This window comes from Chenopodium album, chromosome 9, assembly GCF_948465745.1.
Source record: "Chenopodium album chromosome 9, dcCheAlbu1.1, whole genome shotgun sequence".
NCBI classification, from domain to species: Eukaryota; Viridiplantae; Streptophyta; class Magnoliopsida; order Caryophyllales; family Amaranthaceae; genus Chenopodium; species Chenopodium album.
In genome coordinates, this window is record NC_137842.1 from 2,919,998 (window position 1) to 2,935,859 (window position 15,862).

General features: G+C 34.7%; 2 pseudogenes across 2 annotated transcripts; one reads left to right on the top strand and one right to left on the bottom strand.

Annotated features, from left to right (window-relative positions):
• The first annotated feature begins 5,805 nt into the window (after nt 1-5,805).
• LOC145559286 (two-pore potassium channel 4 pseudogene) lies at nt 5,806-8,130 on the top strand (annotated as a pseudogene). Its single transcript, XR_014092688.1, has 2 exons — nt 5,806-6,914; nt 7,663-8,130. The product of XR_014092688.1 is annotated as a two-pore potassium channel 4 pseudogene (transcript).
• Nucleotides 8,131-8,365: 235 nt separating this feature from the next.
• Nucleotides 8,366-14,147, bottom strand: LOC145559385 (uncharacterized; annotated as a pseudogene). Its single transcript, XR_014092703.1, has 2 exons — nt 13,518-14,147; nt 8,366-8,740 (listed from the first exon to the last, which is right to left on the bottom strand). The product of XR_014092703.1 is annotated as an uncharacterized LOC145559385 (transcript).
• Between the last annotated feature and the right edge of the window lie 1,715 nt (nt 14,148-15,862).

The following is a 15,862-nucleotide window of genomic DNA, read 5'->3' on the forward strand; positions in this document are numbered from 1 at the left end:
AATAATTATTCAATCAACCGAACATACCAAATTAATTCTTGAACACTTAGTGACCACACATTATTTAATGTTGAACCCTTTTTAATTCTACCTCAGTGTCAAAGACACCTTAAACGCATAATGCGCCAAAAATCCTATCCCTCGGTGTTAAAAACACCTTAAGTGCACAAAGGCACCAACATACAATTTATTCCTTGTGTACATAGACACTTATATAGCTCCTTCCTCATGCTTAAAGCATCAATAAAAATTATTTGAACCATAATAAAATTCCTTTTCAATATTCCTAACATAATTAAACATGTAGTTTAATTAATCATGCCTTCTAACATGCCATAAATAAAAATGTGGTTCAAACACAAAATGCCCAAAATATAATTTTCCAATCCATAACCATCACAAATAATTCATGCTTCACAATTCAATCACAAACACCATAAATTCACAATTCACAATTCAATCAAACCTAGCATGATTCTACATCACCAAAATATGCTAAGTACGCGTACGTACCTCAAATAAGCTCTTAAAATAACCGAGTACTCTACAACAATTCTCGAACCAAGTCTCCTACATAAAGGGACAATAATACTATATTAATTACCCTTGTATACACAATTTCCAGCAACTTAAACTCACTTTAAATAACTTATAATAATATGAAAATTATTTTAAAAACCCCTAATTAAACTCATTTTTAATGGATAATCACACCCTTTTATTAAAAATCACAATTATACTACTTTAAATAAAATTCCAACATTTTAAACTAATCAAAAATCCTTTAAAACTTCATCAAAATACATCTTTATACTTAAATTATCCATAGAAACATTAAATTATCTCTTACCCCTTTTAAACTCAAAGATAAAATTTAAAGTATAAAAAAAAACTTCGTTAAAAATCAAAAACTGCTCGAAAATCGTATTTAGAGGCTGAATTTGGCCACGAGAGGGTGGTACTCACTACCAAAGGTAGTGAGTATTTCTTAAAACGTTGTTTCCACTCGAAAAATACTACTTTTTTTTATCAAAATCGGAGGAGTTTAGAACCTGATCGGGATTAAAACGGGATTAATATTAACGAACGGAAATCTAATAATTAAAACATGAATTTACGTGTTCAAAATAATCTAGAATTAAGTTAAACTAATAAGTAGTTATAATCACCAAAAATTTCAAAACATCATTACTATAAAAGCCCTAAATCAATTATTCATAAAAACCCTAAAATCATGATTTTCAATAATTAAAAACCCTAGGTTATAAAATTTACAAAATCTGAAAATTATAAAGTTTAATCATCAAAATACAATTTGATACTAATTAAATTAATTTCAAACAATAAAATTAAAACCCATAAATCAATAATTATAATTACACAAATTAATAAAACAAAGGAGAGAGAAAATAAGACTAACCTTTTTGCGTGGAAAATTTTTGGGGATTCATGGGATATTTATAGAGTAGAAAGTGTAGGGTTAAATTTGGGCTTATAAAAATGTGGGCTTGAGTTATGGGATAGGGCTTAAGTTATGGGTTTTGGAATGGGTTATTCCAATAAGAGTATGTAGGAATAATTTACATTGCCCAATAATTAATAAACGTTTGGCCCAAAACATATTTTACTTTTAAACTTTATATTTAAAATACTTTATCCCTTTAAAATATTTAATTAAAATACTTGAGCCCTTGACAATACATTTTATTAATATTTAAATACTTTATAAAAATACATAAAAATACGGGGTATTACACTGAAATCCATCTATACCGGGTTGAAATCTCACCCCCCGACCTCAAAAATCACCTCCAGTCCTCCACCTCGCTAAAATCCCACATCGACCTTCGAAAACCACCTCTGCCACGCCAAAATCCATCAAAAGGTCCCATATCACAATGTTTTTTAAAAAAAATTAAGGTCTATCTCACAATTTTTTTGAAGTAAGGTCCTAATCTGCCACTTTTTTATTTAAGGTCCTTTCTCACAAATAAGTCATTTTAAAAGGTCATTTCTCGCAAATTATCCTAAAAGAAAAGAAAACATTTTCTCAACATAATGTGTAGTATCCATTTTTGGTAAGTGCACATAATATGAAACTGAGGTAGTATATCATACAACTTTGAGTTCAAATATGTAGTTCCTCTATTTTTGTAGTTGACACCATTTGACTATTATACTATTCACAAACTGTACTTTGACTAAATTTTGTGATTTTATAGCTACAATAAACCATAGTCAGCAAGTGAGATCTTGCTTGAATTCTCTCAATGTATTTTTATTAATAGCATTTTTTTTATAAAATTTTGACATTTGCTAACAGGGAAAACACCTCGCTTCACATTTGTTACCGGTTTAATTTTTTTTTTTTTTACTTTGTTACCACCTAAATTAGAGTTTGTTAAAAATTACTACCACTTAACGGAATCCGTTAGGATTTCCGTTAAATTTATTAAAAAAAAAAAAATTAAAAAAACAAGAACAAGCCACCCTTAAAACACCTTAGCCACCCTCCCCCTCCTGCCGCTGGCGTTACCCTCCCCATGGTCCTCCACCTCGCCACCAAAAAACTCCACAAAAACCGCTCTTCCTCCTTCTTCTTCACCCACATTCTCCACTCTCGTTACCCACAAGCTTAATTGAATTAGGGTTTTTGGCTGGGATCGAGGCGGGTTTTCGAGGAGAGGGGGCTGCAAACGGGGATGGGATTGCGACACCTACGCCGACTGTCGTTGGGGGTTGCAAATTTGGGTTCGATTGCTGTGTGTTGATTGCTGGGGTTCGAACGGGGCTGGGGTTGCGAACTTGGGTTCGATTGTTGTGTGTTGTGGCAGCTGGCGGTGGCTGGGGTGTTGGTGCCGATTGGTGGTGATGCAAGGGAACAGGGGAAAGGGGCAGCGAAATGGTTGGTAATTGATGGTAGTTCTCTGTGGTTCTGCTGCTGATTGCCGGTTGTTGATGGTGGTTTGAACGGTTGTGCGAAGTGGTGGTTAATTGTGGCTGGTTATGATGGTGGTTCTGTGAGTCTTGGAAGGAGTAGGGGATCGGAGTTGTTTGCTTGGGTGGCTGGAGTCGCGGGCAGGGGTTTGGGCAGCTGGTGGGTGGGGAAGGAGTGGTGGCTGGACGGTGGTTGGGTGGTGGTTGCGGTGGGTTTGATGTTGAACAGTGGCGGTGGATTGGGAAGCTGATGGGTGGGAAGGAGTGGTGGCTGGACGGTGGTTGGGTAGTGGTAACGGAAATACTAACGGTGTAAGACAAGTGGTAGTGATTTTTAACAAACTCTGATTTAAGTGGTTGCAAAGAAAAAAAAAAAAAAAAAAAAACCCGATAGCAAATGTGAAGCGAGGTGTTTTCCCTGGTAGCAAATATCAAAATTTCCATTTTTTAATATAATTTTACAATGGAGATAGTAGTCGTTAAAATGGTGCGTTGAAAAGCGTGATAAAAGAAAGATGTCAACTAAATAAAAATGTAGATAATATGTTCTTTGTATTTGAATAAGATGATGGTTAGTTGAGGCTAAAAATACGTTTTATACTGTATCACGTCCCTTCACATGAGAGCCCGTTGGGCTTGTAGTGTGGATGTAGCATGAGCCATCTCCATACCCATACGAAATATCCCACTTAAATTGAGGGGTGGATGAAATTTGAACCTGTAAACTCAACCAAAGATTTAAGTTGATGCTAGAACTCCAGCAATATGTTTTATAATACAACACAAAAGGATTAAAGTGTCAAAAGTCAACTTTGATCATGTAAGAATGATAACTACTCATTTGTCTATCTAAAATTGCCACATTTTTAAAATTGTTTTTTGAGTTTGCTCCATGGTCATGAGGAGTCGTGCTTTACCCTTATGTTCATTACTTTAACTGTTATTTTAATTTCTTAGTTTTCGTTGGGACAATCTTTAAGAAACGAAGTATATAGTAGATTACAGGGTAGTGAATGATAGAAGTTGATGTTGAAATGGATGTGTATGAATATATGATAGATGTGTAGCCGTCTAAATCTAATTAAACTTAACATGCTTTTGTTTGTTCCCTACCTTTTGGCCAACTAGGTTGTCGGCCTTTTTAATTCATATTCTTCATCCTAAATTATCGGATATTAAGAGGAGAATGTGAATTTGTCAACCACATCACCAACTTAATATATAAAGACAACAAAACAAAAGGTGTCAAACATGAAGAAAATGACTAGTTAATTATTTTTTTATCATTATTATTATTGTTATTATTATTTTTTTGACATTGAGGAAAAGGACTATTTTTTTGCTGGGGAGCTATAGATTTCCAAAGAATCCAAACAAATGGCCGTCTCAAACGCCGTTGCGTTGATTACTTGTGGTCTTCTGGATATTAAAAGCCCTCCGATTTTGTTTATTTGTTTTTTTTTCCAAGCATTCACACTCATACCCTCTAATGATGTTTAGTCGTATGATAAATCTTGCATAAATTTTTAATTAAGGCGGACTTTCACTGAATTATTGTAAGATGGGTTAAATTACCTTAATGTATTATGCCTCAAAAAAAAAAAAAAGAAAAAAAAAAAAAAAAAAAAAAAAAACTTTATGGACTACAAAAAATTACAATCTTTCTAGCATATTTTTACTCTTTAAAAACATTTATAATGTAGTACGGATTATTAGATTAATTATATTAGCTTTTATAGTATGTACCATTAGAAATTACACATTAAAATACAATCAAACTAAAAACTCATTACGAATTAAAAGTTATCATTTGTTTTTCTTATTTTACACTGGAGAAAGTTGGTTTTGAGTTATAATCACTTTTATTTCTTCTTTTAGAAATTATTGAATTAAGAATTATTAAATTGGATTATTACATTCCCTCAAAAAAAAAAAAAAAAAAAAAAAAATTGGATTACTACATTAGATTTTTCTCAATTAAAAATTATAATGTAAGATGGAATGTTTGTTTGGTACAAAAATTATAATTGCCGTAATATATCGCATAAGTACTTGTACAGTTGTACACTTGTACCTTCTATGTTCTATCATTTTTTATACATAAGGTTTTTTTTTTTTTTTTTTATATGTATATATATATTTTAAATGGTAATACTATTTTTTTTTTCCTTGTTTCTATTAAAGTCATTCAATGAACATATTGCAGATACCAAAAAAAAACATGGGAAAGTTTAGTTGTGTGATTGATTTTCCATATCAATATAAAAAAATCATTTTTACCAATATGGAAAATATATCGGATATATTTCATATCGGCTAGAATAATAATGACCATATATATCTTTTTTTTCAAATACTTATCAAATAGATCACCTTTATCCTATTGATACATCATAAAAGCAGTAAACAATTTTTGCTGAAGTTGACAATTATACATCATATTTAATTGTGCTACTATTAATCATTTTTAGTACGTGTCTAGGTAAAGTTTGATAGGAGGAAAACTAAATATATCAAATAACAAAGATCGTTTTCAATTTAATAAATTAATAACAAAGATGTCCATTTCCTTGACCAGTGTATCTAGACAGTTGTCTCTATTTTTCAACCACTAATAAAATTTATAAATAAAAACAAAAACAAAAAAGAAAAAGAAAAAATAATTGTATTTATCAAACATAGGAACCTTTGATTACAGATCATTATTATGCACAAAAGGCAGAACATCTTCTGCTAACAAAATCTTTAGCCAAAGATTAAAATTAATATCAATTATCAATATCCAATTTTGATTGTACAATTTGTCAAAAATTTTATTGTACAAACTTCATAAAAAAAAGGCTCAAATATTTCTTGCAAAGTTTGACAATGAATGAACCATTTCTCCCTCAAGATGTAAGGGTGTCTCAAGATACAAGCTCGCCTCGAGCCAGGCAACCATTCCCATCGGCCTACATTGATCGCGGCTCACCAAGGTCGTCGCAATCTCTAAGATCACTTCTTCTTTTCAATGATGCAACCCACCCCCTCCTCGCAGCACCACGAGTTAACTCCATCAGAAGAAAATTATTAGATCGTCAATCCACAACTAGACTTCTGAAGGATGACAGCACATTTCCGTGTCCTCCGCCTATTACAAGTCCCTTAGACAAAGATCTTATTATCAACTTTGACAGGTCATGTTCTGCTCCTCCTCTGTTCACTGATGAAAAAGGGCTCGTGCCACTCGAGTCCTTCGATCACAGGCATCGAACAAAGAAGGCTTCACGTATACTGCAGCTAGCTTTGGTTGGGTTGATGCTATATATATCTGTTGGGGTGACAGTATTCACGTTAACCCACGACACGTTTAAAGGTCATAGGACAGATAATAAGCTTGTGGATGCCCTGTATTTTACAGTAGTAACTCTGTCTACCATAGGATATGGTGACATAATACCGGCTTCTAATTTTACTAAGCTCTTCACATGTATATTCATTCTAGTCGGGTTTGGGTTTATCGATGTTCTGCTGAATGGTTTGGTCACTTATGTTCTTGAATCACAGGAGGAAGTTTTCCTCGACGATACCAAGTTTAACAAGATTATAAGAGACTATGTGATTGACAAAAAGAAAGGTAGAATGAGGATAAGGATTAAGGTTTGTTTGGCTTTGGGTGCTGTTTTTGTTTTCCTTACTATTGGGACGATTACAGTGCATGTTTTCGAAAAGCTGAATTGGGTAGACAGTTTTTACCTGTCTGTAACATCTGTTACAACAGTGGGTTATGGAGACCATGCCTTTAAGACTGTAGGAGGGAGATGCTTCGCGATTATCTGGCTACTAGCTAGTACATTGGCAGTTGCTAAGGCGTTCTTGTATCTGACTGAGTATAGGCTCGAGAAGAGGAATAGAAGGATGGCGAAAGATGTACTTAAGAAAAGAATGACTCTTGGAGATCTGATGGAGGCTGATATAGACCATGATGGAAGTATCAGGTAATTTTACTTCAGAATTCTTCTTTAGACTAACTACAATCAGTACTGTTTTTTCTTTAGTCTTTTAACATTCTGATTCTAGGTCATTATTTTATACTTGTGTACGAGCTTAACAAACGCAGCAAAGAAATAACTAAGATGCAAAGAGTTTTAAAGTGTTATAAGAAGTGCCTAAGATTTATGCTACACATTACAGTAAGAAGAGATGGTAAGGGGTTTTCGGAATGGATTGGTTGAATGAAATTATTATAGGATAATTACAACTAGAAAATCATAGCTATAACATGATTAAATCTTACGATAGGGGTAGAATGACTGTCAGCTAGAGCAGCATGTTCAAAGATTTCTAGCCAAATCCCTTCAGTTAGCAAGCAGCAAAGCAAGTCAAGTTCTGTGGCATAGCTGAGGTCTGTAAATCCTGAACAAGGTTCACCAGTTTCAACTAACAGAAAATGATGGCAAACGCGAAACAAGGTCATGTTGTACAGCATGCAATGCTATGCCATGAAAACGACTAATCGTATAATGGTACACCATGAAAGATTATTTCGTATACCCCATGAGGAGAAAATAATTAAAACAAGTCCCTACTACTTTTTCGTCTAACAAGATAGGACAACTTGCAAGAGTTACTACTATAGAGTATAGATGCGTTACTAAATGTTTGGAAAGGATTGAAAATGTGCCTACTTACATTAAAAATTTCTAGACCCGCCACTACTTCTAACAGTTATTTTGGTGTTTGCAGTAAAGCTGAGTATGTTATATTCAAGCTTAAAGAGATGGGAAAAATAACAGACAGTGACGTAGAAGAGATCTGCAAAGAATTTAATGCTCTAGACTACACCCACAGCCGAAGAATTGCAATCACTGATCTCGCAGGGGGTGACTTAGTATCAAGCTCTGAAGATGAACATGGTGAGGGAAGCCATGGCAAAACATGAAATTGCTTCCTGCTTTTAGGGCCTCGTCTTGCTTTCTCATTTGGGGTTAAAGCACTAGCATGCATTTCCAATGGCATATTGATTGTGTAATACATGAAATTGTTTCTGGGTGAGGTTTAGCATCGTGAGTCGTGAGAGATGATGAAGGGATAGTTTCCTGCTCAAGTGATTTTCACGATTTTGTCCCATCAAAAAAGAAAATATGTTTGTTAATATATGATGCAATACAATACAATACTTTCTCCTCAAAACTTCAGACTTCAGGTGCAATAGCAGAAGTAAATGCAAAATGTTGCAGTAAATTGTGCATACTTTAATAATTACCACTCAAACTTGAGGATGACGGTCCATTTTCACTTGAGGGGCAAAAGCTAAAATGTTTTCTATATGTACAGAATATCAAAAAATATATTGGACAAGCATGATATTGCTGAAAATTTGAAATAAGTCGTGAAATGAAAAAAGAATTCTAACAAGCTTAGTCCAGAGTAGCAATAATCAAGAAAATTCTAAACGAAAACAATACGACCATATATAAGAATGGAGATGTTTATTATATTGCAGTAAGCCAGTAACCCTTACAGATTTGTAAGGTGCGTGATTGAAGTGCAAAATTTTCGAAACATTTTCACCTACTCTCAGTGAAGACTACAACCATGAATTATACGAGAAAACATACAAGTAGAATCCAGCACTTCAGGCTTGATGGAAAATCCAAGAGATATCATTGAAATATTAATTTATCTCGACCACAGCCCTTTGTAAGCAAGGAAAATGGCGCATCAAGAGTTGGCAGGCTTAGAGATGCCACAATTTAGAGAGGGAATTCTTCATTCTGCCAACCCTCCTCAGGCAAAAAATCTAACTAAATCAGAGACCGACCTGTAGACCACAAATGCATGTATTAGGCAAACTCACAATTTGAAATAGAATAGCATAGCAAGAATTAAAAAATTGAATTAAACACAATTATTCTTAAAAAAGTGTATCCATTCAATTATCCTAGCACCAATTCACCCAAATCCCAAACAACTGATTATAATTATCATAATCATACCCGGCAACCATAATGGCGACCTAATATTCTAACTTAATAGAGTAAATAAAAAAAGAAAAGTGAAAAAAAGATTTAGGAGAAAACACACTTGCCCACACTAAAAATCCTTGACAAACATTATGATTAGAATATCCGCCTTTTCCCTATAAATCAAATCATTCACATACAGAATTTGGAGGACGAAAACTCCAAAATTCCAGCAACATATAGAGTTAAGATATATAAACCCTTGATGTTTATGACATGCAAAGAGAGAATCATCATTTGTAACAAGTCATATGAAAATCTATAAATAGGAAAATAAGTAAATCAATACCAAAGTAGATCTAACAGAGAATAACTCAAAGCATAAATTATTAAATTTATACTTGAAATTTTTTTAACTTGGCTCCAACTCCATAGGTTTCAACATCTCCACAAAGTTTTCATGAATAGAAGACTTTACATGCAACAATGGTAAATGAGATCAACAATTTGATAACCCTCAAATGTCAAAATTTAACCAAAACCAGTCAAAAGAAACAGATAGAATATTTACATCATAGGCAATTCCAAAAGCAACCCTTGAAAAGAGAGCTCTTACATAACTGGAGGCTACCATGACTTAAAGTATAAAGCAAAGTTTAAACAAGCTAAAAACAAATTGAAAGTACGGGCTTAGGCACTTAGCACCAGAAAACAGTTGATTGATGCCCCAACAAGAATACTGAAAACTTTTTAGAGAAGAGGAAACAAAAGAGTTTTTAATAACCCCAAAATAAAATATCAACAAAAATAAATCATCAGTAATGCTACAAATATATAGCTCCCTCATACACAATGATCAGATAGTCATATGGCTTAATCCATATAGAAAGCTTCCAAACCAAGTACTCCAACACAACCTCCCAAGTAAAATCCACCATCAGACTCTAATATATCCCCATCATACTTCAAACAAAACCCAGATTGTGGGTCAGATTTACATTGTGCTAAAAGCACCAATTTTCTTTTCTCAAGAAAAAGAAACACAATTATCAGATTTATCACCAAAGTTAAAGATTCAAGTATTGGGGATTTGGGCTATGTTCCTTTTGGCCAGTGTGCACTGTGTACAGTGTGTTCACAACTCAAAACCATTGGCAGGTAGTGTAGAGACAAAATGTAAACAGAGGTGTAAAAAAGTAATTAATGCAATAATCATAATCCAAGAAACAAATGAATGCCCATATGAATCTTTAGCACATTAAGGCATTGAAACAATGATATATACCATGCCAAGCAAAAATAAGAGACTTTCCGCATCACAAATTCTGTATTTTGTATTGTATTAAGGCAGTACGGAGAATATCATAGAAGTTGCTCTCATATCAATTCATTCTCTTATAACTAACATTAAACTCCTGTACCCCACAAACAGTTGCTCCCTTTCATTTCCAAATCTCTGCTCCTATAAATTACTTACACAGTCTAATTGACGTCTTACAGAAATAGATAGGCTATAACCTATATTGGCTATTTATCCTTCCCGCTTTTTATAAACCATCATACCTACATAACATTTATATACTTAGGAGGTTAGCCACTCAACCCATTAATCATTACATACAATATGTACCATCTGAATAAACCCAAATCCATTGCTTGATATAGTTAAGTATTCTATTTCTATTCCCAATTCAGCAGGCAAGTTTTCAAGTTCAATCCACCGTCTTTCAAAAATCTAAAACGGATTAACAATATACCAGAGAAAGGTATATATTATCCACAAACATTAAGACCAGCTCTAAATTGATTAATTTTAACCCATCTGAAATATATAATTGCATATACTCACAAGAACTGATAGGGCAATGGATAGATAACACAAAACTACTACAAGACATAAGAGTAGTTTTATAAAACTATATTGTATCCTGGATAACGGGAGGCTGGAGCAATGTACCTATAACAAATGAGTACTGTTTAGTAATTTTACCACACAAGTTTTAGTTCATATTTAATTATTTATTGTATTGATTCATATCTTACCAATTTTTTCACAAATGGAGCATATATACTGTCATCACTAGAATTTTAATTACTTTTTTCCTTTGACTCATATGGGGGTAAGAGATTGGAAAATTGGAACAGAAAAAACAACTGGTTGAGTTGATAGTACTTGCACCATATATAGATAATATCATAATACAGGATACAATAAAGATGTATTTAGGGAAACAAACACATAAGAGGCTTATATGGAGTAAACATACAATGTCACATCCACCCATTTTCTATAAGGTGCTCTTACTGAAAAATTCCTGTTTTTTCACCTGGATATTCCTTTAGCCTTATCTAAACACATTAGAACTTAATTTTGCTCACCTACCACCTATATTTATTAATAATAAAATGAACTTGGTTGCCATTATCTAGACCTTTTCAAGCTTAATGGTACTTGCCTTACTCCCTTTGTTGCAAATTAGTTTACCTTCCTCAAAATGGTAAAATGTTTTAAGAAAAAATATGCATGGGCGGGCAAATTTAAAGATAACATCTCTAAAAAAAAAGGTAAATGCATAGGGCATAACAAAACTGCTCCTCCACTCCATATTTCTCAGTCTACACCCCCACCTTTTTAACAGATATTTTCTGAAAAAATTGCAAATTTGTTACCCCTTGTTTAAATGAAAACAGTGGTAGTCCTTTCTAACTCCTATTTCCAACTCATCACAACACCCACCTTCTCCAGCAACAATCTCAAGAATATGCAAATCTGCTCCCTTTCTCCAGAAAATTACGCTAGCTACCTTGTCTTATCCCTTAATTTATATCAACTTTTCCAATAAAGCCATCACCCCCCTCCCACCCCCTACCCACCAACCATTGAAAGAGAACTTCCACCTTTTGAAAGTTACACTGATCGAGCCAACAAAATCATTTTTTTTCCTGCTTTATTTCTGCTTATAACATAGCACCACCCCACCACAAATCCTCACAATGGATAAAATCCCAGTTACTAGTTGTCCCCAAAAGCTTTCAACCCTTTTCCCCTGTTAAATGTTTGGGAACAAAAAAAGGCAGCAAGGAAATGAGGAATGTTGCAGGCAGCAGTGATGACATGCTGGTGAAAATTCCAATGGAACAAATAAAAGAGGAGAGGAGTGAGTGAGTGTGTGTGTGTGTGTGTGTGTGTGTGTTGGGGGGGGGGGGGGGGGGGGGGGCTGCATGATGACATATTGGGCCTGGCAGCTCTTGCAGAGTGATTTGATGTCTGGTGAAGAGGGGAACGGAAGTAGAGAGACAGTTGAGGATTGATGGTGCTCATGCTCAAAAGAAATAAAAGGAGGAGAGAGAGAAAGGGGGTTAGGATTGCAGGCTGAAAGATAGAGGGAGGGTTAGGTTGCGGGCAGAGAGAGAGAGAGGCGAGAAGTTGACAGACAGAAATATTTGCATTGATAGTTTAATCTTGCAAGTAACATTACTTAAATATGTTAAGGTTAGGTGATATGGAATAACAAAAGTTGGTTAAGTGGACACTAATTAGAATGGAGCATTAGTCAAATCCATTTTCTCATCAATACCCAGTTAACTGAAGGATGTATAAGCTAGATTGCCAGAATATGAATTTTCCAAATTTTTAAGAATCAAAGTTAGGAATTCTCTAAGCTCAAAATTTTTAAGTACTAAATCAACCCTTATACAATACAGATATGTGCACCTCAGAACACTAGAACAGTAAGTATATCCCCCAAAAAAGGTGGAAGAAAGTAGAAATCAGCGCTTAATGATGAGTAAAAGTTTCCATTTCAGCTCTAGGTCAAATTCTTCCAACCATGAGTATTTGAAGGAACGAGACCAAGTACTTCAGACCTTTGGAAACCTTAAACCAGCTCAACATAAAAGACCAAGCAAAACTTTTAAGTCTTAAAAGCTAAGTAGAAAAATGAATCCAACATTGTGTGGTACATCTCATGGTACATTTGTGAACCTCAAAACCCATGACCAATGAATGACCTTAACAACAATCTCAAAGAAATTATCAATTACAAGCTAGTGCCTATGCTCCCATCTTCACAAGATTTTCTAACTCTTAACCACCAAAGTCAGAATACAAAGATTAAAGCCCATTAATTAAACATGAGCAAAGGAAGCATATTTTTCCAGCATTAACTACTCTCCAGCCACACCTGTCTTCAAAAGAGAAACCAGTCACAGAGTTGCCACTAAACACTAGCATCGCCAATCCCATATATATGTCCAAATTCGTTTAACAAACCCAAAAACAAACTTCTACACTATCAGTTCAAAGAGAACAATAGCTAATAAGTAATAACGCCAATTACCCGATAACATAAACCAAGGATCTAATGGAGAACTAAGCTACATTAGTACTGCAATCAACCAATTACTGCAGAAATTCATACTCTAATTGCTTAAAATGACATTCTTTCCAATCAACAATGTACCTAAAGTACTCTTAAAATAAACCCAACAACAAAACCACCTTTAACCCTCCCAAAAACACATAAAACAACCCAAATTCAACAACAAAAAAATACATATAACAATCACAATCAATACAAAGCTTCACCAATATAATGAATTTCAACAAAGATGATATTATTTATCAATTCTTACCTCACTCCATGATCACTTTCGCGCCAATCGCCTTCATCTTCTCAATAATCTTTTCCGCATCCTCCTTCGAAACCCCGGTCTTCAACACCGCCGGAGCCTTCTCCACCAGCTCTTTAGCCTCCTTCAAACCATAATCAGTAAAACTCCTAACCTCCTTAATAATCTTAATCTTCGCCCCGGCCTCGAACCCGGCTTCCAACTTCAAATCAAACACAGTCTTCTCCTTCTTCTCCTCCTCCACCGGCGCCGCCGCAGCACCGCCGCCAGCGCCACCCATTCCTCGGAGACTGAACCCCATTCCCGGCATCATCAACGAAACAATCGGCAAATCTTTCACCTCCAATTTCTTCCCAAGCAAACTCGTCAAGTCTGCCACTTCTAGCAATGTCAAATTCGAGATTTCGTTGGCGATTGAGGTGATCTTCGCCGCCGGTAGCGGTGGTTTTGGGGCCGATTCGGTAGCCGGAGTGGTGCTGTAATTGCGCGAGGAGATTGCATTTGATGATTGGATAAACCCTAGAAAATCGAGATTAGGGTTTTGGCGAAGAGTTGAGAACTTGGGTGAAATGAATCGTAAATACTTCATTTTTGAGAACGAGTTGAGAAAAATAGTGTTCAGAGTTGGGAAGAGAGATTAAAAGATTGATAAACCCTTCCGATTCGATTTTTCTTTTTTTTTTTTTTTTAACTATGGTATTCCGTGTATGGTTTGCGACAACGTTGACCCGTCTTTGACCATTATTATCTTTGATTACATATTGATGAAAATTATCGAGTACAACAAAATTAGTGTACACTGTATAAAACAATGCATATTGTAATTAATTAGTGTATATTTGCAAAATGAAAAAAGTAGGTAGAATTTGATAGTATTTGCTTTTGATGATCATTGTCTTTATTTTATGGCGTTTTTCATGTGAATTGAAGTTTGTATATTAGGCAAATTATACACTTTTTAATGGGTCTGTGTCAGATAATATAAACACCTTCATTAGAGTGATTTCCATTGATCAATATTTATAGGGTTACAATGAGAAACCTAATCATATTAGGTAACTATAAGATATGTACAGATATCAAAGATAATCTTATACAAAATATATCCTAAACCTAGGATGAGAATATTCTATGGATATTCTCTATCACACCCCCGCAGTCAGAGCGGGAGAAAATCGGATGCTCAGACTGGATCTGAATCACGCATCGAACGGTAAGGATAGTATAGTAACCCATGATCAAAAGAGAAGTAGTAGACGTGTGCTAGTGATGACGATGAGAAGCAACAACCACGACCTACGTATAGTAGAGATATGCGCTTTTAGGCCGAAGGAGAAGAGTCACGCATATACTTGGGCCAAGTTGCAGATCCAGAGAAGAATAAGTTAAGGGATCAAACCATCATCGGAGAGAAGACACTACACTACTACGTGAAATCACAGTTGAAGAAAAACAAATAAAATTGCGCAAGAAAAGATTAAATCCCACCGCTTGAAATTAATCAATTCTCAAAAGAGAAACCAGGTAGCAAGAATTAATACTCCACAAAGATTCCAAGTGCTGCAACAATAAAAGGAGCTAACTTGATAGCAAAAGAGATGTGCAAAAGTTGACCTTATTGTGATATACCACCACCAAAACAAAATCTATGTGATTATGTGTAAAAAATAAAACCAATAAGGCAATATAAGAATCATTGTTGGTCATGGGGAGGTGGAAATAGAGTGCGGCACATGGAGTAGGTTGGCAGATGTGGTTACTGCCAGTAGTGGGAGGCGGTAGTGTATGCGATTGCCAACAACAACGATGGAGGAGGCTTTCGCGATTGCTACGTAGGAGGCGCAAGGTTACATAAAGATTCTAAAAAAAACTTTGAGAAAAGAAAAAAAATCTATATGTGTGTTTGCGGAAGCATAAAAAACTTTGTATATCCCGCTGGTGGGTTTAATTTTCTAACCCCACCGGCAGGGTGAGAATTTTTGTATATGATCCCAAGATCTAACCTAAGCTGTGATACCATGTCAGATAATATAAACTCCTTCATTAGAGTGATTTCCATTGATCAACATTTATAGGGTTACAATGAGAAACCTAATCATATTAGGTAACTATAAGATATGTACAGATATCAAAGATAATCTTATACAAAATATATCCTAAACCTAGGATGAGAATATTCTATGGATATTCTCTATCAGTCTGAATACTATGATAACTTGCAAGAAAATATCATTGAGACGGGACAATTACCTAATGTTAACAAAGCTTTGTTCCTCGTGTGAATAAAAAAAAAACCCTAATGTTAACAGACTCATGCTATACATCATATAATGTTGTTAGTATAAGTA